At 41.7% G+C, this 27668-nt stretch overlaps 30 non-coding genes across 30 annotated transcripts; all 30 read right to left on the reverse strand.

The window, feature by feature from the left end:
- Window positions 1–523: 523 nt before the first annotated feature.
- Window positions 524–605, reverse strand: TRNAS-UGA (transfer RNA serine (anticodon UGA)). The gene has a single exon. It is a non-coding gene; the product is annotated as a tRNA-Ser (tRNA).
- Window positions 606–1276: 671 nt separating this feature from the next.
- Window positions 1277–1358, reverse strand: TRNAS-UGA (transfer RNA serine (anticodon UGA)). The gene has a single exon. It is a non-coding gene; the product is annotated as a tRNA-Ser (tRNA).
- Window positions 1359–2029: 671 nt separating this feature from the next.
- TRNAS-UGA (transfer RNA serine (anticodon UGA)) lies at window positions 2030–2111 on the reverse strand. The gene has a single exon. It is a non-coding gene; the product is annotated as a tRNA-Ser (tRNA).
- Window positions 2112–2782: 671 nt separating this feature from the next.
- On the reverse strand, window positions 2783–2864 carry TRNAS-UGA (transfer RNA serine (anticodon UGA)). Its single transcript has one exon. It is a non-coding gene; the product is annotated as a tRNA-Ser (tRNA).
- Window positions 2865–3535: 671 nt separating this feature from the next.
- Window positions 3536–3617, reverse strand: TRNAS-UGA (transfer RNA serine (anticodon UGA)). The gene has a single exon. It is a non-coding gene; the product is annotated as a tRNA-Ser (tRNA).
- Window positions 3618–4288: 671 nt separating this feature from the next.
- TRNAS-UGA (transfer RNA serine (anticodon UGA)) lies at window positions 4289–4370 on the reverse strand. The gene has a single exon. It is a non-coding gene; the product is annotated as a tRNA-Ser (tRNA).
- Window positions 4371–5041: 671 nt separating this feature from the next.
- On the reverse strand, window positions 5042–5123 carry TRNAS-UGA (transfer RNA serine (anticodon UGA)). Its single transcript has one exon. It is a non-coding gene; the product is annotated as a tRNA-Ser (tRNA).
- A 671-nt stretch (window positions 5124–5794) lies between these two features.
- On the reverse strand, window positions 5795–5876 carry TRNAS-UGA (transfer RNA serine (anticodon UGA)). The gene has a single exon. It is a non-coding gene; the product is annotated as a tRNA-Ser (tRNA).
- A 671-nt stretch (window positions 5877–6547) lies between these two features.
- TRNAS-UGA (transfer RNA serine (anticodon UGA)) lies at window positions 6548–6629 on the reverse strand. Its single transcript has one exon. It is a non-coding gene; the product is annotated as a tRNA-Ser (tRNA).
- Window positions 6630–7058: 429 nt separating this feature from the next.
- On the reverse strand, window positions 7059–7140 carry TRNAS-UGA (transfer RNA serine (anticodon UGA)). The gene has a single exon. It is a non-coding gene; the product is annotated as a tRNA-Ser (tRNA).
- Window positions 7141–7811: 671 nt separating this feature from the next.
- On the reverse strand, window positions 7812–7893 carry TRNAS-UGA (transfer RNA serine (anticodon UGA)). Its single transcript has one exon. It is a non-coding gene; the product is annotated as a tRNA-Ser (tRNA).
- A 671-nt stretch (window positions 7894–8564) lies between these two features.
- Window positions 8565–8646, reverse strand: TRNAS-UGA (transfer RNA serine (anticodon UGA)). Its single transcript has one exon. It is a non-coding gene; the product is annotated as a tRNA-Ser (tRNA).
- Window positions 8647–9317: 671 nt separating this feature from the next.
- On the reverse strand, window positions 9318–9399 carry TRNAS-UGA (transfer RNA serine (anticodon UGA)). Its single transcript has one exon. It is a non-coding gene; the product is annotated as a tRNA-Ser (tRNA).
- A 671-nt stretch (window positions 9400–10070) lies between these two features.
- Window positions 10071–10151, reverse strand: TRNAS-UGA (transfer RNA serine (anticodon UGA)). The gene has a single exon. It is a non-coding gene; the product is annotated as a tRNA-Ser (tRNA).
- Window positions 10152–10822: 671 nt separating this feature from the next.
- TRNAS-UGA (transfer RNA serine (anticodon UGA)) lies at window positions 10823–10904 on the reverse strand. Its single transcript has one exon. It is a non-coding gene; the product is annotated as a tRNA-Ser (tRNA).
- Window positions 10905–11575: 671 nt separating this feature from the next.
- Window positions 11576–11657, reverse strand: TRNAS-UGA (transfer RNA serine (anticodon UGA)). The gene has a single exon. It is a non-coding gene; the product is annotated as a tRNA-Ser (tRNA).
- A 671-nt stretch (window positions 11658–12328) lies between these two features.
- On the reverse strand, window positions 12329–12410 carry TRNAL-UAA (transfer RNA leucine (anticodon UAA)). The gene has a single exon. It is a non-coding gene; the product is annotated as a tRNA-Leu (tRNA).
- A 671-nt stretch (window positions 12411–13081) lies between these two features.
- Window positions 13082–13163, reverse strand: TRNAS-UGA (transfer RNA serine (anticodon UGA)). Its single transcript has one exon. It is a non-coding gene; the product is annotated as a tRNA-Ser (tRNA).
- A 671-nt stretch (window positions 13164–13834) lies between these two features.
- TRNAS-UGA (transfer RNA serine (anticodon UGA)) lies at window positions 13835–13916 on the reverse strand. The gene has a single exon. It is a non-coding gene; the product is annotated as a tRNA-Ser (tRNA).
- Window positions 13917–15340: 1424 nt separating this feature from the next.
- TRNAS-UGA (transfer RNA serine (anticodon UGA)) lies at window positions 15341–15422 on the reverse strand. The gene has a single exon. It is a non-coding gene; the product is annotated as a tRNA-Ser (tRNA).
- A 671-nt stretch (window positions 15423–16093) lies between these two features.
- On the reverse strand, window positions 16094–16177 carry TRNAS-UGA (transfer RNA serine (anticodon UGA)). Its single transcript has one exon. It is a non-coding gene; the product is annotated as a tRNA-Ser (tRNA).
- Window positions 16178–16848: 671 nt separating this feature from the next.
- TRNAS-UGA (transfer RNA serine (anticodon UGA)) lies at window positions 16849–16930 on the reverse strand. The gene has a single exon. It is a non-coding gene; the product is annotated as a tRNA-Ser (tRNA).
- Window positions 16931–17601: 671 nt separating this feature from the next.
- Window positions 17602–17685, reverse strand: TRNAS-UGA (transfer RNA serine (anticodon UGA)). Its single transcript has one exon. It is a non-coding gene; the product is annotated as a tRNA-Ser (tRNA).
- A 671-nt stretch (window positions 17686–18356) lies between these two features.
- Window positions 18357–18438, reverse strand: TRNAS-UGA (transfer RNA serine (anticodon UGA)). The gene has a single exon. It is a non-coding gene; the product is annotated as a tRNA-Ser (tRNA).
- A 662-nt stretch (window positions 18439–19100) lies between these two features.
- Window positions 19101–19184, reverse strand: TRNAS-UGA (transfer RNA serine (anticodon UGA)). Its single transcript has one exon. It is a non-coding gene; the product is annotated as a tRNA-Ser (tRNA).
- A 5042-nt stretch (window positions 19185–24226) lies between these two features.
- On the reverse strand, window positions 24227–24310 carry TRNAS-UGA (transfer RNA serine (anticodon UGA)). Its single transcript has one exon. It is a non-coding gene; the product is annotated as a tRNA-Ser (tRNA).
- Window positions 24311–24981: 671 nt separating this feature from the next.
- On the reverse strand, window positions 24982–25063 carry TRNAS-UGA (transfer RNA serine (anticodon UGA)). The gene has a single exon. It is a non-coding gene; the product is annotated as a tRNA-Ser (tRNA).
- Window positions 25064–25733: 670 nt separating this feature from the next.
- TRNAS-UGA (transfer RNA serine (anticodon UGA)) lies at window positions 25734–25815 on the reverse strand. Its single transcript has one exon. It is a non-coding gene; the product is annotated as a tRNA-Ser (tRNA).
- A 671-nt stretch (window positions 25816–26486) lies between these two features.
- Window positions 26487–26568, reverse strand: TRNAS-UGA (transfer RNA serine (anticodon UGA)). The gene has a single exon. It is a non-coding gene; the product is annotated as a tRNA-Ser (tRNA).
- Window positions 26569–27238: 670 nt separating this feature from the next.
- Window positions 27239–27320, reverse strand: TRNAS-UGA (transfer RNA serine (anticodon UGA)). The gene has a single exon. It is a non-coding gene; the product is annotated as a tRNA-Ser (tRNA).
- Window positions 27321–27668: the final 348 nt, after the last annotated feature.

Raw genomic sequence — 27668 nt, forward strand, 5'->3', positions numbered from 1 at the left:
TCTGTTACAGTTGCCTATTGAAAGGTCAGACCTGAGGTTTCCGAGAATGAAGGAGGAAATGGATATGCTGTCAGGTAAACACACAGTGTTATTTTTTAGTTTTCATATGTATAAAGTTTAGGAGATACATTTCTGGGAAAATTCCCATGAAATATTCTACGGAGGACAGGATTTGAAGTTTGAAAGGGGGATCTCATTGGATTTCTTGTCCACTTGGCCATCACACAACTCTTAACATATTTCTTACCATTTTAACCTGAAGGAAGAGATAGGGTAGGTCCAGAGGGTGGACGTGAAAGGCTTTCTTTACATTACTTATACATCCCCTCACTATTGAGTTCGGGCAATCTTGCTCTCACCAGATTTCTCTCCCTCGGCGCATAAAATACACAGCTGTAAACAGAATTTGAACCTGTGCGGGAAAACCCCATTGCAAAATGAGTGTTGTTTTACTTAGCTCTCAAAACTTCTTTTGCTTGAACTTTCAATTGCAAGGTTTAATCTTTCAAAATATAGAGCCTAGCGCTGTGAATAGGATTTGAACCTATGTGGGGAGACCCCATTGGATTTCAAGTCCATCGCCTTCACCACTCGGCCATCACAGCTTTCTCGGAAGGTGCATTTCTCCGATGTCTCTGATTTCTGCAGTGTCTCCCATGTCTACTGGGTCCTTCAGTTTAGGGCTTTAGGATTGATTGTTGGATTATGTTTCTGATTGCCTACTGAGCTTTTGGTTTGGGCTCTTTGTCACTGTCTGTTACAGTTGCCTATTGAAAGGTCAGACCTGAGGTTTCCGAGAATGAAGGAGGAAATGGATATGCTGTCAGGTAAACACACAGTGTTATTTTTTAGTTTTCATATGTATAAAGTTTAGGAGATACATTTCTGGGAAAATTCCCATGAAATATTCTACGGAGGACAGGATTTGAAGTTTGAAAGGGGGATCTCATTGGATTTCTTGTCCACTTGGCCATCACACAACTCTTTACATATTTCTTACCATTTTAACCTGAAGGAAGAGATAGGGTAGGTCCAGAGGGTGGATGTGAAAGGCTTTCTTTACATTACTTATACATCCCCTCACTATTGAGTTCGGGCAATCTTGCTCTCACCAGATTTCTCTCCCTCGGCGCATAAAATACACAGCTGTAAACAGAATTTGAACCTGTGCGGGAAAACCCCATTGCATAATGAGTGTTGTTTTACTTAGCTCTCAAAACTTCTTTTGCTTGAACTTTCAATTGCAAGGTTTAATCTTTCAAAATATAGAGCCTAGCGCTGTGAACAGGATTTGAACCTATGCGGGGAGACCCCTTTGGATTTCAAGTCCAACGCCTTAACTACTCGGCCATCACAGCTTTCTCGGGAGTTGCGTTTCTCCGATGTCTCTGATTTCTGCAGTGTCTCCCATGTCTACTGGGTCCTTCAGTTTAGGGCTTTAGGATTGATTGTTAGATTATGTTTCTGATTGCCTACTGAGCTTTTGGTTTGGGCTCTTTGTCACTGTCTGTTACAGTTGCCTATTGAAAGGTCAGACCTGAGGTTTCCGAGAATGAAGGAGGAAACGGATATGCTGTCAGGTAAACACACAGTGTTATTTTTTAGGTTTCATAAGCATAAAGTTTAGGAGATACATTTCTGGGAAAATTCCCATAAAATATTCTACGGAGGACAGGATTTGAAGTTTGAAAGGGGGATCTCATTGGATTTCTTGTCCACATGGCCATCACATAACTCTTTACATATTTCTTACCATTTTAACCTGAAGGAAGAGATAGGGCAGGTCCAGAGGGTGGAAGTGAAAGGCTTTCTTTACATTACTTATACATCCCCTCACTATTGAGTTCGGGCAATCTTGCTCTCACCAGATTTCTCTCCCTCGGCGCATAAAATACACAGCTGTAAACAGAATTTGAACCTGTGCGGGAAAACCCCATTGCAAAATGAGTGTTGTTTTACTTAGCTCTCAAAACTTCTTTTGCTTGAACTTTCAATTGCAAGGTTTAATCTTTCAAAATAAAGAGCCTTGCGCTGTGAACAGGATTTGAACCTATGTGGGGAGACTCCATTGGATTTCAAGTCCAACGCCGTAACCACTCGGCCATCACAGCTTTCTCGAAAGGTGCATTTCTCCGATGTCTCTGATTTCTGCAGTGTCTCCCATGTCTACTGGGTCCTTCAGTTTAGGGCTTTAGGATTGATTGTTGGATTATGTTTCTGATTGCCTACTGAGCTTTTGGTTTGGGCTCTTTGTCACTGTCTGTTACAGTTGCCTATTGAAAGGTCAGACCTGAGGTTTCCGAGAATGAAGGAGGAAATGGATATGCTGTCAGGTAAACACACAGTGTTATTTTTTAGTTTTCATATGTATAAAGTTTTGGAGATACATTTCTGGGAAAATTCCCATGAAATATTCTACGGAGGACAGGATTTGAAGTTTGAAAGGGGGATCTCATTGGATTTCTTGTCCACTTGGCCATCACACAACTCTTTACATATTTCTTACCATTTTAACCTGAAGGAAGAGATAGGGTAGGTCCAGAGGGTGGATGTGAAAGGCTTTCTTTACATTACTTATACATCCCCTCACTATTGAGTTCGGGCAATCTTGCTCTCACCAGATTTCTCTCCCTCGGCGCATAAAATACACAGCTGTAAACAGAATTTGAACCTGTGCGGGGAAACCCCATTGCAAAATGAGTGTTGTTTTACTTAGCTCTCAAAACTTCTTTTGCTTGAACTTTCAATTGCAAGGTTTAATCTTTCAAAATATAGAGCCTAGCGCTGTGAACAGGATTTTAACCTATGTGGGGAGACCCCATTGGATTTCAAGTCCAACGCCTTAACCACTCGGCCATCACAGCTTTATTGGAAGTTGCATTTCTCTGATGTCTCTGATTTCTGCAGTGTCTTCCATGTCTACTGGGTCCTTCAGTTTAGGGCTTTAGGATTGATTGTTAGATTATGTTTCTGATTGCCTACTGAGCTTTTGGTTTGGGCTCTTTGTCACTGTCTGTTACAGTTGCCTATTGAAAGGTCAGACCTGAGGATTCCGAGAATGAAGGAGGAAACGGATATGCTGTCAGGTAAACATACAGTGTTATTTTTTAGGTTTCATAAGCATAATGTTTAGGAGATACATTTCTTGGAAAATTCCCATAAAATATTCTACGGAGGACAGGATTTGAAGTTTGAAAGGGAGATCTCATTGGATTTCTTGTCCACTTGGCCATCACATAACTCCTTACATATTTCTTAGCATTTTAACGTGACGGAAGAGATAGGGCAGGTCCAGAGGTTGGAAGTGAAAGGCTTTCTTTACATTACTTATACATCCCCTCACTATTGAGTTCGGGCAATCTTGCTCTCACCAGATTTCTCTCCCTCGGCGCATAAAATACACAGCTGTAAACAGAATTTGAACCTGTGCGGGAAAACCCCATTGCAAAATGAGTGTTGTTTTACTTAGCTCTCAAAACTTCTTTTGCTTGATCTTTCAATTGCAAGGTTTAATCTTTCAAAATATAGAACCTATCGCTGTGAACAGGATTTGAACCTATGCGGAGAGAACCCATTGAATTTCAAGTCCAACGCCTTAACCACTCGGCCATCACAGCTTTCTCTGAAGTTGCATTTCTCTGATGTCTCTGATTTCTGCAGTGTCTCCCATGTCTACTGGGTCCTTCAGTTTAGGGCTTTAGGATTGATTGTTGGATTTTGTTTCTGATTGCCTACTGAGCTTTTGGTTTGGGCTCTTTGTCACTGTCTGTTACAGTTGCCTATTGAAAGGTCAGACCTGAGGTTTCCGAGAATGAAGGAGGAAACGGATATGCTGTCAGGAAAACATACAGTGTTATTTTTTAGGTTTCATATGTATAAAGTTTAGGAGATATATTTTTGGGATAATTCCCATGAAATATTCTACGGAGGATAGGATTTGAAGTTTGAAAGGGGGATCTTATTGGATTTCTTGTCCACTTGGTCATCACATAACTCTTTACATATTTCTTACCATTTTAACCAGAAGGAAGAGATAGGGTAGGTACAGAGGGTGGATGTGAAAGGCTTTCTTTACATTACTTATACATCCCCTCACTATTGAGTTCGGGCAATCTTGCTCTCACCAGATTTCTCTCCCTCGGCGCATAAAATACACAGCTGTAAACAGAATTTGAACCTGTGCGGGGAAACCCCATTGCAAAATGAGTGTTGTTTTACTTAGCTCTCAAAACTTCTTTTGCTTGAACTTTCAATTGCAAGGTTTAATCTTTCAAAATATAGAGCCTAGCGCTGTGAACAGGATTTGAACCTATGTGGGGAGACCCCATTGGATTTCAAGTCCAACGCCTTAACCACTCGGCCATCACAGCTTTATTGGAAGTTGCATTTCTCTGATGTCTCTGATTTCTGCAGTGTCTTCCATGTCTACTGGGTCCTTCAGTTTAGGGCTTTAGGATTGATTGTTAGATTATGTTTCTGATTGCCTACTGAGCTTTTGGTTTGGGCTCTTTGTCACTGTCTGTTACAGTTGCCTATTGAAAGGTCAGACCTGAGGATTCCGAGAATGAAGGAGGAAACGGATATGCTGTCAGGTAAACATACAGTGTTATTTTTTAGGTTTCATAAGCATAATGTTTAGGAGATACATTTCTTGGAAAATTCCCATAAAATATTCTACGGAGGACAGGATTTGAAGTTTGAAAGGGAGATCTCATTGGATTTCTTGTCCACTTGGCCATCACATAACTCCTTACATATTTCTTAGCATTTTAACGTGACGGAAGAGATAGGGCAGGTCCAGAGGTTGGAAGTGAAAGGCTTTCTTTACATTACTTATACATCCCCTCACTATTGAGTTCGGGCAATCTTGCTCTCACCAGATTTCTCTCCCTCGGCGCATAAAATACACAGCTGTAAACATAATTTGAACCTGTGCGGGAAAACCCCATTGCAAAATGAGTGTTGTTTTACTTAGCTCTCAAAACTTCTTTTGCTTGATCTTTCAATTGCAAGGTTTAATCTTTCAAAATATAGAACCTATCGCTGTGAACAGGATTTGAACCTATGCGGAGAGAACCCATTGAATTTCAAGTCCAACGCCTTAACCACTCGGCCATCACAGCTTTCTCTGAAGTTGCATTTCTCTGATGTCTCTGATTTCTGCAGTGTCTCCCATGTCTACTGGGTCCTTCAGTTTAGGGCTTTAGGATTGATTGTTGGATTTTGTTTCTGATTGCCTACTGAGCTTTTGGTTTGGGCTCTTTGTCACTGTCTGTTACAGTTGCCTATTGAAAGGTCAGACCTGAGGTTTCCGAGAATGAAGGAGGAAACGGATATGCTGTCAGGAAAACATACAGTGTTATTTTTTAGGTTTCATATGTATAAAGTTTAGGAGATATATTTTTGGGATAATTCCCATGAAATATTCTACGGAGGATAGGATTTGAAGTTTGAAAGGGGGATCTTATTGGATTTCTTGTCCACTTGGTCATCACATAACTCTTTACATATTTCTTACCATTTTAACCAGAAGGAAGAGATAGGGTAGGTCCAGAGGGTGGATGTGAAAGGCTTTCTTTACATTACTTATACATCCCCTCACTATTGAGTTCGGGCAATCTTGCTCTCACCAGATTTCTCTCCCTCGGCGCATAAAATACACAGCTGTAAACAGAATTTGAACCTGTGCGGGGAAACCCCATTGCAAAATGAGTGTTGTTTTACTTAGCTCTCAAAACTTCTTTTGCTTGAACTTTCAATTGCAAGGTTTAATCTTTCAAAATATAGAGCCTAGCGCTGTGAACAGGATTTGAACCTATGTGGGGAGACCCCATTGGATTTCAAGTCCAACGCCTTAACCACTCGGCCATCACAGCTTTCTTGGAAGTTGTATTTCTCTGATGTCTCTGATTTCTGCAGTGTCTTCCATGTCTACTGGGTCCTTCAGTTTAGGGCTTTAGGATTGATTGTTAGATTATGTTTCTGATTGCCTACTGAGCTTTTGGTTTGGTCTCTTTGTCACTGTCTGTTACAGTTGCCTATTGAAAGGTCAGACCTGAGGATTCCGAGAATGAAGGAGGAAACGGATATGCTGTCAGGTAAACATACAGTGTTATTTTTTAGGTTTCATAAGCATAAAGTTTAGGAGATACATTTCTTGGAAAATTCCCATAAAATATTCTACGGAGGACAGGATTTGAAGTTTGAAAGGGAGATCTCATTGGATTTCTTGTCCACTTGGCCATCACATAACTCCTTACATATTTCTTAGCATTTTAACCTGACGAAAGAGATAGGGCAGGTCCAGAGGTTGGAAGTGAAAGGCTTTCTTTACATTACTTATACATCCCCTCACTATTGAGTTCGGGCAATCTTGCTCTCACCAGATTTCTCTCCCTCGGCGCATAAAATACACAGCTGTAAACAGAATTTGAACCTGTGCGGGAAAACCCCATTGCAAAATGAGTGTTGTTTTACTTAGCTCTCAAAACTTCTTTTGCTTGAAATTTCAATTGCAAGGTTTAATCTTTCAAAATATAGAGCTTAGCGCTGTGAATAGGATTTGAACCTATGTGGGGAGACCCCATTGGATTTCAAGTCCAACGCCTTAACCACTCTGCCATCACAGCTTTCTCGGAAGGTTCATTTCTCCGATGTCTCTGATTTCTGCAGGACAGGATTCTCCGACATTCTACGGAGGACAGGATTTGAAGTTTGAAAGGGGGATCTTATTGGATTTCTTGTCCACTTGGTCATCACATAACTCTTTACATATTTCTTACCATTTTAACCAGAAGGAAGAGATAGGGTAGGTCCAGAGGGTTGAAGTGAAAGGCTTTCTTTACATTACTTATACATCCCCTCACTATTGAGTTCGGGCAATCTTGCTCTCACCAGATTTCTCTCCCTCGGCGCATAAAATACACAGCTGTAAACAGAATTTGAACCTGTGCGGGAAAACCCCATTGCAAAATGAGTGTTGTTTTACTTAGCTCTCAAAACTTCTTTTGCTTGAAATTTCAATTGCAAGGTTTAATCTTTCAAAATATAGAGCCTAGCGCTGTGAACAGGATTTGAACCTATGTGGGGAGACCCCATTGGATTTCAAGTCCACCGCCTTAACCACTCGGCCATCACAGCTTTCTAGGAAGGTTCATTTCTCCGATGTCTCTGATTTCTGCAGTGTCTCCCATGTCTACTGGGTCCTTCAGTTTAGGGCTTTAGGATTTATTGTTGGATTATGTTTCTGATTGCCTACTGAGCTTTTGGTTTGGGCTCTTTGTCACTGTCTGTTACAGTTGTCTATTGAAAGGTCAGACCTGAGGTTTCCGAGAATGAAGGAGGAAATGGATATGCTGTCAGGTAAACACACAGTGTTATTTTTTAGTTTTCATATGTATAAAGTTTAGGAGATACATTTCTGGGAAAATTCCCATGAAATATTCTACGGAGGACAGGATTTGAAGTTTGAAAGCGGGATCTCATTGGATTGCTTGTCCACTTGGCCATCACGCAACTCTTTACATATTTCTTACCATTTTAACCTGAAGGAAGAGATAGGGTAGGTCCAGAGGGTGGATGTGAAAGGCTTTCTTTACATTACTTATACATCCCCTCACTATTGAGTTCGGGCAATCTTGCTCTCACCAGATTTCTCTCCCTCGGCGCATAAAATACACAGCTGTAATCAGAATTTGAACCTGTGCGGGAAAACCCCATTGCAAAATGAGTGTTGTTTTACTTAGCTCTCAAAACTTCTTTTGCTTGAACTTTCAATTGCAAGGTTTAATCTTTCAAAATATAGAGCCTAGCGCTGTGAACAGGATTTGAACCTACGCGGGGAGACCCCATCGGATTTCAAATCCAACGCCTTAACCACTCGGCCATCACAGCTTTCTCTGAAGTTGCATTTCTCTGATGTCTCTGATTTCTGCAGTGTCTCCCATGTCTACTGGGTCCTTCAGTTTAGGGCTTTAGGATTGATTGTTGGATTTTGTTTCTGATTGCCTACTGAGCTTTTGGTTTGGGCTCTTTGTCACTGTCTGTTACAGTTGCCTATTGAAAGGTCAGACCTGAGGTTTCCGAGAATGAAGGAGGAAACGGATATGCTGTCAGGAAAACATACAGTGTTATTTTTTAGGTTTCATATGTATAAAGTTTAGGAGATATATTTTTGGGATAATTCCCATGAAATATTCTACGGAGGACAGGATTTGAAGTTTGAAAGGGGGATCTTATTGGATTTCTTGTCCACTTGGTCATCACATAACTCTTTACATATTTCTTACCATTTTAACCAGAAGGAAGAGATAGGGTAGGTCCAGAGGGTGGAAGTGAAAGGCTTTCTTTACATTACTTATACATCCCCTCACTATTGAGTTCGGGCAATCTTGCTCTCACCAGATTCCTCTCCCTCGGCGCATAAAATACACCGCTGTAAACAGGATTTGAACCTGTGCGGGAAAACCCCATTGCAAAATGAGTGTTGTTTTACTTAGCTCTCAAAACTTATTTTGCTTGAACTTTCAATTGCAATTTTTAATATTTCAAAATATAGAGCCTAGCACTGTGAACAGGATTTGAAACTGTGCGGGGAGACCCCATTGGATTTCAAGTCCAACGCCTTAACCACTCGGCCATCACAGCTTTCTTGGAAGTTGTATTTCTCTGATGTCTCTGATTTCTGCAGTGTCTTCCATGTCTACTGGGTCCTTCAGTTTAGGGCTTTAGGATTGATTGTTAGATTATGTTTCTGATTGCCTACTGAGCTTTTGGTTTGGGCTCTTTGTCACTGTCTGTTACAGTTGCCTATTGAAAGGTCAGACCTGAGGTTTCCGAGAATGAAGGAGGAAACGGATATGCTGTCAGGTAAACATACAGTGTTATTTTTTAGGTTTCATAAGCATAAAGTTTAGGAGATACATTTCTTGGAAAATTCCCATAAAATATTCTACGGAGGACAGGATTTGAAGTTTGAAAGGGAGATCTCATTGGATTTCTTGTCCACTTGGTCATCACATAACTCTTTACATATTTCTTAGCATTTTAACGTGACGGAAGAGATAGGGCAGGTCCAGAGGTTGGAAGTGAAAGGCTTTCTTTACATTACTTATACATCCCCTCACTATTGAGTTCGGGCAATCTTGCTCTCACCAGATTTCTCTCCCTCGGCGCATAAAATACACAGCTGTAAACAGAATTTGAACCTGTGCGGGGAAACCCCATTGCAAAATGAGTGTTGTTTTACTTAGCTCTCAAAACTTCTTTTGCTTGAACTTTCAATTGCAAGGTTTAATTTTTCAAAATATAGAGCCTAGCGCTGTGAACAAGATTTGAACCTATGCGGGGAGACCGCATCGGATTTCAAGTCCAACACCTTAACCACTCGGCCATCACAGTTTTCTCGGAATTTGTGTTTCTCCGATGTCTCTGATTTCTGCAGTGTCTTCCATGTCTACTGGGTCCTTCAGTTTAGGGCTTTAGGATTGATTGTTAGATTATGTTTCTGATTGCCTACTGAGCTTTTGGTTTGGGCTCTTTGTCACTGTCTGTTACAGTTGCCTATTGAAAGGTCAGACCTGAGGATTCCGAGAATGAAGGAGGAAACGGATATGCTGTCAGGTAAACATACAGTGTTATTTTTTAGGTTTCATAAGCATAAAGTTTAGGAGATACATTTCTTGGAAAATTCCCATAAAATATTCTACGGAGGACAGGATTTGAAGTTTGAAAGGGGGATCTCATTGGATTTCTTGTCCACTTGGCCATCACATAACTCTTTACATATTTCTTAGCATTTTAACCTGAAGGAAGAGATAGGGCAGGTCCAGAGGGTCGAAGTGAAAGGCTTTCTTTACATTACTTATACATCCCCTCATTATTGAGTTCAGGTAATCTTGCTCTCACCAGATTCCTCTCCCTCGGCGCATAAAATACACCGCTGTAAACAGGATTTGAACCTGTGCGGGAAAACCCCATTGCAAAATGAGTGTTGTTTTACTTAGCTCTCAAAACTTATTTTGCTTGAACTTTCAATTGCAAGGTTTAATCTTTCAAAATATAGAGCCTAGCGCTGTGAACAGGATTTGAACCTATGTGGGGAGACCCATTGGATTTCAAGTCCAACGCCTTAACCACTCGGCCATCACAGCTTTCTTGGAAGTTGCATTTCTCTGATGTCTCTGATTTCTGCAGTGTCTTCCATGTCTACTGGGTCCTTCAGTTTAGGGCTTTAGGATTGATTGTTAGATTATGTTTCTGATTGCCTACTGAGCTTTTGGTTTGGGCTCTTTGTCACTGTCTGTTACAGTTGCCTATTGAAAGGTCAGACCTGAGGATTCCGAGAATGAAGGAGGAAACGGATATGCTGTCAGGTAAACATACAGTGTTATTTTTTAGGTTTCATAAGCATAAAGTTTAGGAGATACATTTCTTGGAAAATTCCCATAAAATATTCTACGGAGGACAGGATTTGAAGTTTGAAAGGGAGATCTCATTGGATTTCTTGTCCACTTGGCCATCACATAACTCCTTACATATTTCTTAGCATTTTAACCTGACGGAAGAGATAGGGCAGGTCCAGAGGGTGGAAGTGAAAGGCTTTCTTTACATTACTTATACATCCCCTCACTATTGAGTTCGGGCAATCTTGCTCTCACCAGATTTCTCTCCCTCGGCGCATAAAATACACAGCTGTAAACAGAATTTGAACCTGTGCGGGAAAACCCCATTGCAAAATGAGTGTTGTTTTACTTAGCTCTCAAAACTTCTTTTGCTTGAAATTTCAATTGCAAGGTTTAATCTTTCAAAATATAGAGCCTAGCGCTGTGAACAGGATTTGAACCTATGTGGGGAAACCCCATTGGATTTCAAGTCCAACGCCTTAACCACTCGGCCATCACAGCTTTCTCGGAAGGTTCATTCCTCCGATGTCTCTGATTTCTGCAGTGTCTCCCATGTCTACTGGGTCCTTCAGTTTAGGGCTTTAGGATTGATTGTTGGATTATGTTTCTGATTGCCTACTGAGCTTTTGGTTTGGGTTCTTTGTCACTGTCTGTTACAGTTGCCTATTGAAAGGTCAGACCTGAGGTTTCCGAGAATGAAGGAGGAAATGGATATGCTGTCAGGTAAACACACAGTGTTATTTTTTAGTTTTCATATGTATAAAGTTTAGGAGATACATTTCTGGGAAAATTCCCATGAAATATTCTACGGAGGACAGGATTTGAAGTTTGAAAGGGGGATCTCATTGGATTGCTTGTCCACTTGGCCATCACGCAACTCTTTACATATTTCTTACCATTTTAACCTGAAGGAAGAGATAGGGTAGGTCCAGAGGGTGGATGTGAAAGGCTTTCTTTACATTACTTATACATCCCCTCACTATTGAGTTCGGGCAATCTTGCTCTCACCAGATTTCTCTCCCTCGGCGCATAAAATACACAGCTGTAATCAGAATTTGAACCTGTGCGGGAAAACCCCATTGCAAAATGATTGTTGTTTTACTTAGCTCTCAAAACTTCTTTTGCTTGAACTTTCAATTGCAAGGTTTAATCTTTCAAAATATAGAGCCGAGCGCTGTGAACAGGATTTGAACCTACGCGGGGAGACCCCATCGGATTTCAAGTCCAACGCCTTAACCACTCGGCCATCACAGCTTTCTCTGAAGTTGCATTTCTCTGATGTCTCTGATTTCTGCAGTGTCTCCCATGTCTACTGGGTCCTTCAGTTTAGGGCTTTAGGATTGATTGTTGGATTTTGTTTCTGATTGCCTACTGAGCTTTTGGTTTGGGCTCTTTGTCACTGTCTGTTACAGTTGCCTATTGAAAGGTCTGACCTGAGGTTTCCGAGAATGAAGGAGGAAACGGATATGCTGTCAGGAAAACATACAGTGTTATTTTTTAGGTTTCATATGTATAAAGTTTAGGAGATATATTTTTGGGATAATTCCCATGAAATATTCTACGGAGGACAGGATTTGAAGTTTGAAAGGGGGATCTTATTGGATTTCTTGTCCACTTGGTCATCACATAACTCTTTACATATTTCTTACCATTTTAACCAGAAGGAAGAGATAGGGTAGGTCCAGAGGGTGGATGTGAAAGGCTTTCTTTACATTACTTATACATCCCCTCACTATTGAGTTTGGGCAATCTTGCTCTCACCAGATTTCTCTCCCTCGGCGCATAAAATACACCGCTGTAAACAGGATTTGAACCTGTCCGGGAAAACCCCATTGCATAATGAGTGTTGTTTTACTTAGCTCTCAAAACTTCTTTTGCTTGAACTTTCAATTGCAATTTTTAATATTTCAAAATATAGAGCCTAGCACTGTGAACAGGATTTGAAACTGTGCGGGGAGACTCCATTGGATTTTAAGTCCAACGTCTTAACCACTTGGCCATCACAGCTTTCTCGGACGTTGCATTTCTCCGATGTCTCTGATTTCTGCAGTGTCTTCCATGTCTACTGGGTCCTTCAGTTTAGGGCTTTAGGATTGATTGTTGGATTATGTTTCTGATTGCCTACTGAGCTTTTGGTTTGGGCTCTTTGTCACTGTCTGTTACAGTTGCCTATTGAAAGGTCAGACCTGAGGTTTCCGAGAATGAAGGAGGAAACAAATATGCTGTCAGGAAAACATACAGTGTTATTTTTTAGGTTTCATATGTATAAAGTTTAGGAGATATATTTCTGGGATAATTCCCATGAAATATTATATGGAGGAAAGGATTTGAAGTTTGAAAGCGGGATCTCATTGGATTTCTTGTCCACTTGGCCATCACATAACTCTTTACATATTTCTTACCATTTTAACCAGAAGGAAGAGATAGGGTAGGTCCAGAGGGTTGACGTGAAAGGCTTTCTTTACATTACTTATACATCCCCTGACTATTGAGTTCGGGCAATCTTGCTCTCACCAGATTTCTCTCCCTCGGCGCATAAAATACACAGCTGTAAACAGAATTTGAACCTGTGCGGGAAAACCCCATTGCAAAATGAGTGTTGTTTTACTTAGCTCTCAAAACTTCTTTTGCTTGAACTTTCAATTGCAAGGTTTAATCTTTCAAAATAGAGAGCCTAGCGCTGTGAACAGGATTTGAACCTTTTTGGGGAGACCCCATTGGATTTCAAGTCCACCGCCTTAACCACTCGGCCATCACAGCTTTCTCGTAAGGTGCATTTCTCCGATGTCTCTGATTTCTGCAGTGTCTCCCATGTCTACTGGGTCCTTCAGTTTAGGGCTTTAGGATTGATTGTTGGATTATGTTTCTGATTGCCTACTGAGCTTTTGGTTTGGTCTCTTTGTCACTGTCTGTTACAGTTGCCTATTGAAAGGTCAGACCTGAGGTTTCCGAGAATGAAGGAGGAAATGGATATGCTGTCAGCTAAACACACAGTGTTATTTTTTAGTTTTCATATGTATAAAGTTTAGGAGATACATTTCTGGGAAAATTCCCATGAAATATTCTACGGAGGACAGGATTTGAAGTTTGAAAGGGGGATCTCATTGGATTTCTTGTCCACTTGGCCATCACACAACTCTTAACATATTTCTTACCATTTTAACCTGAAGGAAGAGATAGGGTAGGTCCAGAGGGTGGATGTGAAAGGCTTTCTTTACATTACTTATACATCCCCTCACTATTGAGTTCGGGCAATCTTGCTCTCACCAGATTTCTCTCCCTCGGCGCATAAAATACACAGCTGTAAACAGAATTTGAACCTGTGCGGGAAAACCCCATTGCAAAATGAGTGTTGTTTTACTTAGCTCTCAAAACTTCTTTTGCTTGAACTTTCAATTGCAAGGTTTAATCTTTCAAAATATAGAGCCTAGCGCTGTGAACAGGATTTGAACCTATGTGGGGAGACCCCATTGGATTTCAAGTCCACCGCCTTAACCACTCGGCCATCACAGCTTTCTCGGAAGGTGCATTTCTCCGATGTCTCTGATTTCTGCAGTGTCTCCCATGTCTACTGGGTCCTTCAGTTTAGGGCTTTAGGATTGATTGTTGGATTATGTTTTTGATTGCCTACTGAGCTTTTGGTTTGGGCTCTTTGTCACTGTCTGTTACAGTTGCCTATTGAAAGGTCAGACCTGAGGTTTCCGAGAATGAAGGAGGAAATGGATATGCTGTCAGGTAAACACACAGTGTTATTTTTTAGTTTTCATATGTATAAAGTTTAGGAGATACATTTCTGGGAAAATTCCCATGAAATATTCTACGGAGGACAGGATTTGAAGTTTGAAAGGGGGATCTCATTGGATTTCTTGTCCACTTGGCCATCACACAACTCTTTACATATTTCTTACCATTTTAACCTGAAGGAAGAGATAGGGTAGGTCCAGAGGGTGGATGTGAAAGGATTTCTTTACATTACTTATACATCCCCTCACTATTGAGTTCGGGTAATCTTGCTCTCACCAGATTCCTCTCCCTCGGCGCATAAAATACACCGCTGTAAACAGGATTTGAACCTGTGCGGGAAAACCCCATTGCAAAATGAGTGTTGTTTTACTTAGCTCTCAAAACTTCTTTTGCTTGAACTTTCAATTGCAAGGTTTAATCTTTCAAAATATAGAGCCTAGCATTTTGAACAGGTTTTGAACCTATGCGGGGAGACCCCATTGGATTTCAAGTCCAATGCCTTAACCACTCTGCCATCTCAGCTTTCTCGAAAGTTGCGTGTCTCCGATGTCTCTGATTTCTGCAGTGTCTTCCATGTCTACTGGGTCCTTCAGTTTAGGGCTTTAGGATTGATTGTTAGATTATGTTTCTTATTGCCTACTGAGCTTTTGGTTTGGGCTCTTTGTCACTGTCTGTTACAGTTGCCTATTGAAAGGTCAGACCTGAGGTTTCCGAGAATGAAGGAGGAAACGGATATGCTGTCAGGTAAACACACAGTGTTATTTTTTAGGTTTCATAAGCATAAAGTTTAGGAGATACATTTCTGGGAAAATTCCCATAAAATATTCTACGGAGGACAGGATTTGAAGTTTGAAAGGGGGATCTCATTGGATTTCTTGTCCACTTGGCCATCACACAACTCTTTACATATTTCTTACCATTTTAACCTGAAGGAAGAGATAGGGTAGGTCCAGAGGGTGGATGTGAAAGGCTTTCTTTACATTACTTATACATCCCCTCACTATTGAGTTCGGGCAATCTTGCTCTCACCAGATTTCTCTCCCTCGGCGCATAAAATACACAGCTGTAAACAGAATTTGAACCTGTGCGGGAAAACCCCATTGCAAAATGAGTGTTGTTTTACTTAGCTCTCAAAACTTCTTTTGCTTGAACTTTCAATTGCAAGGTTTAATCTTTCAAAATAAAGAGCCTAGCGCTGTGAACAAGATTTGAACCTATGTGGGGAGTCTCCATTGGACTTCAAGTCCAACGCCTTAACCACTCGGCCATCACAGCTTTCTCGAAAGGTGCATTTCTCCGATGTCTCTGATTTCTGCAGTGTCTCCCATGTGTACTGGGTCCTTCAGTTTAGGGCTTTAGGATTGATTGTTGGATTATGTTTCTGATTGCCTACTGAGCTTTTGGTTTGGGCTCTTTGTCACTGTCTGTTACAGTTGCCTATTGAAAGGTCAGACCTGAGGTTTCCGAGAATGAAGGAGGAAACGGATATGCTGTCAGGAAAACATACAGTGTTATTTTTTAGGTTTCACATGTATAAAGTTTAGGAGATATATTTTTGGGATAATTCCCATGAAATATTCTACGGAGCACAGGATTTGAAGTTTGAAAGGGGGATCTTATTGGATTTCTTGTCCACTTGGTCATCACATAACTCTTTACATATTTCTTACCATTTTAACCAGAAGGAAGAGATAGGTTAGGTCCAGAGGGTGGATGTGAAAGGCTTTCTTTACATTACTTATACATCCCCTCACTTTTGAGTTTGGGCAATCTTGCTCTCACCAGATTTCTCTCCGTCGGCGCATAAAATACACCGCTGTAAACAGGATTTGAACCCGTGCGGGAAAACCCCATTGCAAAATGAGTGTTGTTTTACTTAGCTCTCAAAACTTCTTTTGCTTGAACTTTCAATTGCAAGGTTTAATCTTTCAAAACGTTGAGCCTAGCGCTGTGAACAGGATTTGAACACCTATGCGGGGAGACCCCATTGGATTTCAAGTCCAACGCCTTAACCACTCGGCCATCACAGCTTTCTCGGCAGTTACATTTCTCTGATGTCTCTGATTTCTGCAGTGTCTCCCATGTCTACTGGGTCCTTCAGTTTAGGGCTTTAGGATTGATTGTTAGATTATGTTTCTTATTGCCTACTGAGCTTTTGGTTTGGGCTCTTTGTCACTGTCTGTTACAGTTGCCTATTGAAAGGTCAGACCTGAGGTTTCCGAGAATGAAGGAGGAAACGGATATGCTGTCAGGTAAACACACAGTGTTATTTTTTAGGTTTCATAAGCATAAAGTTTAGGAGATACATTTCTGGGAAAATTCCCATAAAATATTCTACGGAGGACAGGATTTGAAGTTTGAAAGGGGGATCTCATTGGATTTCTTGTCCACTTGGCCATCACACAACTCTTTACATATTTCTTACCATTTTAACCTGAAGGAAGAGATAGGGTAGGTCCAGAGGGTGGATGTGAAAGGCTTTCTTTACATTACTTATACATCCCCTCACTATTGAGTTCGGGCAATCTTGCTCTCACCAGATTTCTCTCCCTCGGCGCATAAAATACACAGCTGTAAACAGAATTTGAACCTGTGCGGGAAAACCCCATTGCAAAATGAGTGTTGTTTTACTTAGCTCTCAAAACTTCTTTTGCTTGAACTTTCAATTGCAAGGTTTAATCTTTCAAAATAAAGAGCCTAGCGCTGTGAACAAGATTTGAACCTATGTGGGGAGACCCCATTGGACTTCAAGTCCAACGCCTTAACCACTCGGCCATCACAGCTTTCTCGAAAGGTGCATTTCTCCGATGTCTCTGATTTCTGCAGTGTCTCCCATGTGTACTGGGTCCTTCAGTTTAGGGCTTTAGGATTGATTGTTGGATTATGTTTCTGATTGCCTACTGAGCTTTTGGTTTGGGCTCTTTGTCACTGTCTGTTACAGTTGCCTATTGAAAGGTCAGACCTGAGGTTTCCGAGAATGAAGGAGGAAACGGATATGCTGTCAGGAAAACATACAGTGTTATTTTTTAGGTTTCACATGTATAAAGTTTAGGAGATATATTTTTGGGATAATTCCCATGAAATATTCTACGGAGCACAGGATTTGAAGTTTGAAAGGGGGATCTTATTGGATTTCTTGTCCACTTGGTCATCACATAACTCTTTACATATTTCTTACCATTTTAACCAGAAGGAAGAGATAGGTTAGGTCCAGAGGGTGGATGTGAAAGGCTTTCTTTACATTACTTATACATCCCCTCACTTTTGAGTTTGGGCAATCTTGCTCTCACCAGATTTCTCTCCGTCGGCGCATAAAATACACCGCTGTAAACAGGATTTGAACCCGTGCGGGAAAACCCCATTGCAAAATGAGTGTTGTTTTACTTAGCTCTCAAAACTTCTTTTGCTTGAACTTTCAATTGCAAGGTTTAATCTTTCAAAATGTTGAGCCTAGCGCTGTGAACAGGATTTGAACACCTATGCGGGGAGACCCCATTGGATTTCAAGTCCAACGCCTTAACCACTCGGCCATCACAGCTTTCTCGGCAGTTACATTTCTCTGATGTCTCTGATTTCTGCAGTGTCTCCCATGTCTACTGGGTCCTTCAGTTTAGGGCTTTAGGATTGATTGTTGGATTTTGTTTCTGATTGCCTACTGAGCTTTTGGTTTGGGCTCTTTGTCACTGTCTGTTACAGTTGCCTATTGAAAGGTCAGACCTGAGGTTTCCGAGAATGAAGGAGGAAATGGATATGCTGTCAGGTAAACACACAGTGTTATTTTTTAGTTTTCATATGTATAAAGTTTAGGAGATACATTTCTGGGAAAATTCCCATGAAATATTCTACGGAGGACAGGATTTGAAGTTTGAAAGGGGGATCTCATTGGATTTCTTGTCCACTTGGTCATCACATAACTCTTTACATATTTCTTACCATTTTAACCAGAAGGAAGAGATAGGGTAGGTCCAGAGGGTGGATGTGAAAGGCTTTCTTTACATTACTTATACATCCCCTCACTATTGAGTTCGGGCAATCTTGCTCTCACCAGATTTCTCTCCCTCGGCGCATAAAATACACAGCTGTAAACAGAATTTGAACCTGTGCGGGAAAACCCCATTGCAAAATGAGTGTTGTTTTACTTAGCTCTCAAAACTTCTTTTGCTTGAACTTTCAATTGCAAGGTTTAATCTTTCAAAATATAGAGCCTAGCACTGTGAACAGGATTTGAACCTATGCGGGGAGACCCCATTGGATTTCAAGTCCAACGCCTTAACCACTCTGCCATCACAGCTTTCTCGAAAGTTGCGTGTCTCCGATGTCTCTGATTTCTGCAGTTTCTTCCATGTCTACTGGGTCCTTCAGTTTAGGGCTTTAGGATTGATTGTTAGATTATGTTTCTGATTGCCTACTGAGCTTTTGGTTTGGGCTCTTTGTCACTGTCTGTTACAGTTGCCTATTGAAAGGTCAGACCTGAGGTTTCCGAGAATGAAGGAGGAAACGGATATGCTGTCAGGTAAACACTCAGTGTTATTTTTTAGGTTTCATAAGCATAAAGTTTAGGAGATACATTTCTGGGAAAATTCCCATAAAATATTCTACGGAGGACAGGATTTGAAGTTTGAAAGGGGGATCTCATTGGATTTCTTGTCCACTTGGCCATCACATAACTCTTTACATATTTCTTAGCATTTTAACCTGAAGGAAGAGAGGTCCAGAGGGTGGAAGTGAAAGGCTTTCTTTACATTACTTATACATCCCCTCACTATTGAGTTCGGGCAATCTTGCTCTCACCAGATTTCTCTCCCTCGGCGCATAAAATACACAGCTGTAAACAGAATTTGAACCTGTGCGGGAAAACCCCATTGCAAAATGAGTGTTGTTTTACTTAGCTCTCAAAACTTCTTTTGCTTGAACTTTCAATTGCAAGGTTTAATCTTTCAAAATATAGAGCCTAGCTCTGTGAACAGGATTTGAACCTGTGCGGGGAGACCCCATTATATTTCAAGTCCAACGCCTTAACCACTCGGCCATCACAGCTTACTCAGAAGTTGCATTTCTCTGATGTCTCTGATTTCTGCAGTGTCTCCCATGTCTACTGGGTCCTTCAGTTTAGGGCTTTAGGATTGATTGTTGGATTTTGTTTCTGATTGCCTACTGAGCTTTTGGTTTGGGCTCTTTGTCACTGTTTGTTACAGTTGCCTATTGAAAGGTCAGACCTGAGGTTTCCGAGAATGAAGGAGGAAACGGATATGCTGTCAGGAAAACATACAGTGTTATTTTTTAGGTTTCACATGTATAAAGTTTAGGAGATATATTTTTGGGATAATTCCCATGAAATATTCTACGGAGCACAGGATTTGAAGTTTGAAAGGGGGATCTTATTGGATTTCTTGTCCACTTGGTCATCACATAACTCTTTACATATTTCTTACCATTTTAACCCCTTAAGGACACATGACGTTCTCATACGTCTCCATTTCCGAGTCCTTAAGGACACATGACGTATGAGAACGTCATGTGTTTTACCGGCCCCCCGCAACCATCTGGAGCGGAGCCGGTCCCCGATGCCTGCTGAAATCGTTCAGCAGGCATCGGGGCATATCGCCCAGGGGGGTCATTATGACCCCCCATGTCGGCGATGGCCGCAGATCGCTGGACAATTCAGTCCAGCGATCTGCGGCGAATTCCGGGTCAATCGGGTCTCCAGTGACCCGGTGACCCGGAATTATTGGCTGATCGGGGCCGTCAGAGAAGGCCCCGAACAGCCAGAGCCAGCAGGGGTGAGGTGGCACTGGTGCCACCTCACGATCGCCCTGATTCGTCGGCCGGATTACCGGCCGACCAATCAGGGCGCCTGCTGCGGGTGTCACTCCCGCAACCCGCTTCGCCCCTCTTCCGGAGGACGTGAGCGGGTGCGGGACGTGCACCCCGGGTGCTGGGGACCCCGATCCCCGGCGCCCCTGTTGGGATCGGGGCCCCAGGAGCAGCGGCGGCGGCGGAGACGACGAGGGACTGACCTGTGCTGCTGGATCGTTGGAGGTGAGTGACAGCCTCCTGCTGTTGCTTAGCAACAGCTCCCAGCATGCAAAAAGGGCATGCTGGGAGCTGTAGTTATGCAACAGCAGGAGGCAGACCACCACAACTCCCAGCATGCCCTTATGGGCATGCTGGGACTTGTAGTTTTGCAACAGCTGGAGGCACATTCTTTCTATGGAAAAGTGTACCTTCAGCTGTTGTGTAACTACAACTCCCAGCTTGCACAATCAGCTAAAGTGCATGCTGGGAGTTGTAGTGGTGCATCTGGTGGTTGCATAACTACAACTCCCAGCATGCCCGTTGGCTGTCGGTGACTGCTGAGAGTTGTAGTTTTGCAACAGCTGAAGGCACACTGAGTTAAGTAGCAAACCAGTGTGTCTCCAGCTGTTGCATAACTACAATCCCCAGCATCCCCAGCCAAAGTAGTATGCCTCCAGCTGTTGCATAACTACAACACCCAGCATGCCCTTCCGCTGTCCGTACATGCTGGGGGTTGTAGCTTTTGCAACAGCTGAAGGCACACTGGTTGCAAAACACTGAGTTTGTTACCAAACTCGGTGTTTCACAACCAGTGTGCCTCCAGCTGTTGCAAAACTACAACTCCCAGCATGCACTGATAGACCGTACATGCTGGGAGTTGTAGTTTTGCAACAGCTGGATGCCCCCCCCCCCCCCCCCCCCAATGTGAATGTACAGGGTACACTCACATGGGCGGAGGATTACAGTAAGTATCCGGCTGCAAGTTTGAGGTGCGGCAAAATTTCTGCCGCAGCTCAAACTGCCAGCGAGAAACTACTGTGAACCCCCCGCCCGTGCGACTGTACCCTAAAAACACTACACTACACTAACACACAATAAAATAAAAAGTAAAAAACACTACATATACACATACCCCTACACAGCCCCCCTCCCCAATAAAAATGAAAAACGTCTGGTACGCCACTGTTTCCAAAACGGAGCCTCCAGCGGTTGCAAAACTACAACTCCCAGCATGCACTGATAGACCGTACATGCTGGGAGTTGTAGTTTTGCAACAGCTGGATGTCCCCCCCCCCCCCCCAATGTGAACGTACAGGGTACACTCACATGGGCGGAGGATTACAGTAAGTATCCGGCTACAAGTTTGAGCTGCGTCAAATTTTCTGCCGTAGCTCAAACTGCCAGCGAGAAACTACTGTGAACCCCCGCCCGTGCGACTGTACCCTAAAAACACTACACTACACTAACACAAAATAAAATAAAAAGTAAAAAACACTACATATACACATACCCCTATACAACCCCCCTCCCCAATAAAAATGAAAAACGTCTGGTACGCCACTGTTTCCAAAACGGAGCCTCCAGCTGTTGCAAAACAACTACTCCCAGTATTGCCAGATAGCCGTTGACTGTCCAGGCATGCTGGGAGTTTTACAACAGCTGGAGGCACCCTGTTTGGGAATCACTGGCGTAGAATACCCCTATGTCCACCCCTATGCAAGTCCCTAATTTAGGCCTCAAATGCGCATGGCGCTCTCACTTTGGAGCCCTGTCGTATTTCAAGGCAACAGTTTAGGGTCACATATGGGGTATCACCGTACTCGGGAGAAATTGGGCTTCAAATTTTGGGGGGTATTATCTGCTATTACCCTTTTAAAAAATGTAAAATTTTTGGGAAAACAAGCATTTTAGGTAAAAAATATATATTTTTTTTACATATGCAAAAGTCGTGAAACATCTGTAGGGTATTAAGGTTCAAATTACCCCTTGTTACGTTCCCCGAGGGGTCTAGTTTCCAAAATGGTATGCCATGTGTTTTTTTTTTTGCTGTCCTGGCACCATAGGGGCTTCCTAAATGCGGCATGCCCCCAGAGCAAAATTCGCTTTCAAAAAGCAAAATGTGACTCCTTCTCTTCTGAGACCTGTAGTGCGCCAGCAGAGCACTTTTCACACCCATATGGGGTGTTTTCTGAATCGGGAGAAATTGGGCTTCAAATTTTGGGGGGTATTTTCTGCTATTACCCTTTTTAAAATTGTAAAAATTTTGGGAAACCAAGCATTTTAGGTAAAAAATATATATATTTTTTTACATATGCAAAAGTCGTGAAACACCTGTAGGGTATTAAGGTTCACATTACCCCTTGTTACGTTCCCCGAGGGGTCTAGTTTCCAAAATGGTATGCCATGTGTTTTTTTTTTTGCTGTTCTGGCACCATAGGGGCTTCCTAAATGCGGCATGCCCCCAGAGCAAAATTTGCTTTCAAAAAGCCAAATGTTACTCCTTCTCTTCTGAGACCTGTAGTGCGCCAGCAGAGCACTTTTCACCCCCATATGGGGTGTTTTCTGAATCGGGAGAAATTGGGCTTCAAATTTTGGGGGGTATTTTCCGCTATTACCCTTTTTAAAAATGTAAACATTTTGGGAAAACAAGCATTTTAGGTAAAAAAAAATTTTTTTTTTACATATGCAAAAGTTGTGAAACACCTGTAGGGTATTAAGGTTCACGTTACCCTTTGTTACGTTCCCCGAGGGGTCTAGTTTCCAAAATGGTATGCCATGTGGTTTTTTTTTGCTGTTCTGGCACCATAGGGGCTTCCTAAATGCGGCATGCCCCCAGAGCAAAATTTGCTTTCAAAAAGCCAAATGTGACTCCTTCTCTTCTGAGACCTGTAGTGCGCCAGCAGAGAACTTTTCACCCCCATGCAAGGTGTTTTCTGTATCGGGAGAAATTGGGCTTCAAATTTTGGGGGGTATTTTCTGCTATTACCCTTTTTAAAAATGTAAAATTTTTGGGAAACCAAGCATTTTAGGTAAAAAAAAAAAAAATATTTTTTTTACATATGCAAAAGTCGTGAATCACCTGTAGGGTATTAAGGTTCACTTTACCCCTTGTTACGTTCCCTGAGGGGTCTAGTTTCCAAAATGGTATGCCATGTGTTTTTTTTTGCTGTCCTGGCACCATAGGGGCTTCCTAAATGCGGCATGGCCCCCAAAAACCATTTGTCGCTCCTTCCCTTCTGAGCCCTCTACTGCGCCCGCTGAACAATTAACATAGACATATGAGGTATGTGCTTACTCGAGAGAAATTGCGTTTCAAATACAAGTAAAAATTTTCTCCTTTTTATCCCTTGCAAAAATTCAAAAATTGGGTCTACAAGAACATGCGAGTGTAAAAAATGAAGATTTTGAATTTTCTCCTTCACTTTGCTACTATTCCTGTGAAACACCTAAAGGGTTAATACACTTACTGAATTTTTTTTGAATACTTTAGGGGGTGTAGTTTTTATAATGGGGTCATTTATGGGGTATTTATAATATGAAGACCCTTCAAATCCACTTCAAAACTGAACTGGTCCCTGAAAAATAGTGAGTTTGAAAATTTTGTGAAAAATGTCAAAATTGCTGCTGAACTTTGAAGCCCTATGGTGTCTTCCAAAAGTAAAAACTCATAAATTTTATGATGCAAACATAAAGTAGACATATTGTATATGTGAACCCAACAAAAATATATTTTGAATATCCATTTTCCTTAAAAGCAGAGAGCTTCAAAGTTAGAAAATGCAAAATTTTCATTTTTTTCATCAAATTTTGGGATTTTTCACCAAGAAAGGATGCAAGTTACCATAAAATTTTACCACTAAGTTAAAGTAGAATATGTCACGAAAAAACAATCTCGGAATCAGAATGATAACTAAAAGCATCCCAGAGTTATTAATGTTTAAAGTGACAGTGGTCAGAATTGCATAAAACGCTCCGGTCCTTAAGGTATAAAATGGCTCGGTCCTTAAGGGGTTAACCAGAAGGAAGAGATAGGGTAGGTCCAGAGGGTGGATGTGAAAGGCTTTTATTACATTACTTATACATCCCCTCACTATTGAGTTTGGGCAATCTTGCTCTCACCAGATTTCTCTCCCTCGGCGCATAAAATACACCGCTGTAAACAGGATTTGAACCCGTGCGGGAAAACCCCATTGCAAAATGAGTGTTGTTTTACTTAGCTCTCAAAACTTCTTTTGCTTGAACTTTCAATTGCAAGGTTTAATCTTTCAAAATGTAGAGCCTAGCGCTGTGAACAGGATTTGAACACCTATGCGGGGAGACCCCATTGGATTTCAAGTCCAACGCCTTAACCACTCGGCCATCACAGCTTTCTCGGCAGTTACATTTCTCTGATGTCTCTGATTTCTGCAGTGTCTCCCATGTCTACTGGGTCCTTCAGTTTAGGGCTTTAGGATTGATTGTTGGATTTTGTTTCTGATTGCCTACTGAGCTTTTGGTTTGGGCTCTTTGTCACTGTCTGTTACAGTTGCCTATTGAAAGGTCAGACCTGAGGTTTCCGAGAATGAAGGAGGAAATGGATATGCTGTCAGGTAAACACACAGTGTTATTTTTTAGTTTTCATATGTATAAAGTTTAGGAGATACATTTCTGGGAAAATTCCCATGAAATATTCTACGGAGGACAGGATTTGAAGTTTGAAAGGGGGATCTCATTGGATTTCTTTTCCACTTGGCCATCACACAACTCTTTACATATTTCTTACTATTTTAACCAGAAGGAAGAGATAGGGCAGGTCCAGAGGGTGGAAGTGAAAGGCTTTCTTTACATTACTTATACATCCCCTCACTATTGAGTTCGGGCAATCTTGCTCTCACCAGATTTCTCTCCCTCGGCGCATAAAATACACAGCTGTAAACAGAATTTGAACCTGTGCGGGGAAACCCCATTGCAAAATGAGTGTTGTTTTACTTAGCTCTCAAAACTTCTTTTGCTTGAACTTTCAATTGCAAGGTTGAATCTTTCAAAATATAGAACCTAGCGCTGTGAACAAGATTTGAACCTATGCGGGGAGACCGCATTGGACTTCAAGTCCAACGCCTTAACTACTCGGCCATCACAGCTTTCTCGGAAGTTGCGTTTCTCCGATGTCTCTGATTTCTGCAGTGTCTTCCATGTCAACTGGGTCCTTCAGTTTAGGGCTTTAGGATTGATTGTTAGATTATGTTTCTGATTGCCTACTGAGCTTTTGGTTTGGGCTCTTTGTCACTGTCTGTTACAGTTGCCTATTGAAAGGTCAGACCTGAGGTTTCCGAGAATGAAGGAGGAAACGGATATGCTGTCAGGTAAACACACAGTGTTATTTTTTAGGTTTCATAAGCATAAAGTTTAGGAGATACATTTCTGGGAAAATTCCCACAAATATTCTACGGAGGACAGGATTTGAAGTTTGAAAGCGGGATCTCATTGGATTTCTTGTCCACTTGGCCATCACATAACTCTTTACATATTTCTTAGCATTTTAACCTGATGGAAGAGATAGGGCAGGTCCAGAGGGTGGAAGTGAAAGGCTTTCTTTACATTACTTATACATCCCCTCACTATTGAGTTCGGGCAATCTTGCTCTCACCAGATTTCTCTCCCTCGGCGCATAAAATACACAGCTGTAAACAGAATTTGAACCTGTGCGGGAAAACCCCATTGCAAAAAGAGTGTTGTTTTACTTAGCTCTCAAAAATTCTTTTGCTTGAACTTTCAATTGCAAGGTTTAATCTTTCAAAATATAGAGCCTAGCGCTGTGAACAGGATTTGAACCTATGTGGGGAAACCCAATTGGATATCAAGTTCAACGCCTTAACCACTCGGCCATCACAGCTTTCTCTGAAGGTGCATTTCTCAGATGTCTCTGATTTCTGCAGTGTCTCCCATGTCTACTGGGTCCTTCAGTTTAGGGCTTTAGGATTGATTGTCGGATTATGTTTCTGATTGCCTACTGAGCTTTTGGTTTGGGCTCTTTGTCACTGTCTGTTACAGTTGCCTATTGAAAGGTCAGACCTGAGGTTTCCGAGAATGAAGGAGGAAATGGATATGCTGTCAAGTAAACACACAGTGTTATTTTTTAGTTTTCATATGTATAAAGTTTAGGAGATACATTTCTGGGAAAATTCCCATGAAATATTCTACGGAGGACAGGATTTGAAGTTTGAAAGGGGGATCTCATTGGATTTCTTGTCCACTTGGCAATCACATAACTCTTTACATATTTCTTAGCATTTTAACCTGACGGAAGAGATAGGGCAGGTCCAGAGGGTGGAAGTGAAAGGCTTTCTTTACATTACTTATACATCCCCTCACTATTGAGTTCGGGCAATCTTGCTCTCACCAGATTTCTCTCCCTCGGCGCATAAAATACACAGCTGTTAACAGAATTTGAACCTGTGCGGGAAAACCCCATTGCAAAATGAGTGTTGTTTTACTTAGCTCTCAAAACTTCTTTTGCTTAAACTTTCAATTGCAAGGTTTAATCTTTCAAAATATAGAGCCTAGCGCTGTAAACAGGATTTGAACCTATGTGGGGAGACCCCATTGGATTTCAAGTCCAATGCCTTAACCACTCGGCCATCACAGCTTTCTCGGTAGGTGCATTTCTCCGATGTCTCTGATTTCTGCAGTGTCTCCCATGTCTACTGGGTCCTTCAGTTTAGGGCTTTAGGATTGATTGTTGGATTATGTTTCTGATTGCCTACTGAGCTTTTGGTTTGGGCTCTTTGTCACTGTCTGTTACAGTTGCCTATTGAAAGGTCAGACCTGAGGTTTCCGAGAATGAAGGAGGAAACGGATATGCTGTCAGGTAAACACACAGTGTTATTTTTTAGGTTTCATAAGCATAAAGTTTAGGAGATACATTTCTGGGAAAATTCCCACAAATATTCTACGGAGGACAGGATTTGAAGTTTGAAAGCGGGATCTCATTGGATTTCTTGTCCACTTGGCCATCACATAACTCTTTACATATTTCTTAGCATTTTAACCTGATGGAAGAGATAGGGCAGGTCCAGAGGGTGGAAGTGAAAGGCTTTCTTTACATTACTTATACATCCCCTCACTATTGAGTTCGGGCAATCTTGCTCTCACCAGATTTCTCTCCCTCGGCGCATAAAATACACAGCTGTAAACAGAATTTGAACCTGTGCGGGAAAACCCCATTGCAAAAAGAGTGTTGTTTTACTTAGCTCTCAAAACTTCTTTTGCTTGAACTTTCAATTGCAAGGTTTAATCTTTCAAAATATAGAGCCTAGCGCTGTGAACAGGATTTGAACCTATGTGGGGAGACCCAATTGGATATCAAGTTCAACGCCTTAACCACTCGGCCATCACAGCTTTCTCGGAAGGTGCATTTCTCAGATGTCTCTGATTTCTGCAGTGTCTCCCATGTCTACTGGGTCCTTCAGTTTAGGGCTTTAGGATTGATTGTCGGATTATGTTTCTGATTGCCTACTGAGCTTTTGGTTTGGGCTCTTTGTCACTGTCTGTTACAGTTGCCTATTGAAAGGTCAGACCTGAGGTTTCCGAGAATGAAGGAGGAAATGGATATGCTGTCAGGTAAACACACAGTGTTATTTTTTAGTTTTCATATGTATAAAGTTTAGGAGATACATTTCTGGGAAAATTCCCATGAAATATTCTACGGAGAACAGGATTTGAAGTTTGAAAGGGGGATCTCATTGG

Source organism: Hyla sarda, chromosome 4, assembly GCF_029499605.1.
Source record: "Hyla sarda isolate aHylSar1 chromosome 4, aHylSar1.hap1, whole genome shotgun sequence".
NCBI classification, from domain to species: domain Eukaryota; kingdom Metazoa; phylum Chordata; class Amphibia; order Anura; family Hylidae; genus Hyla; species Hyla sarda.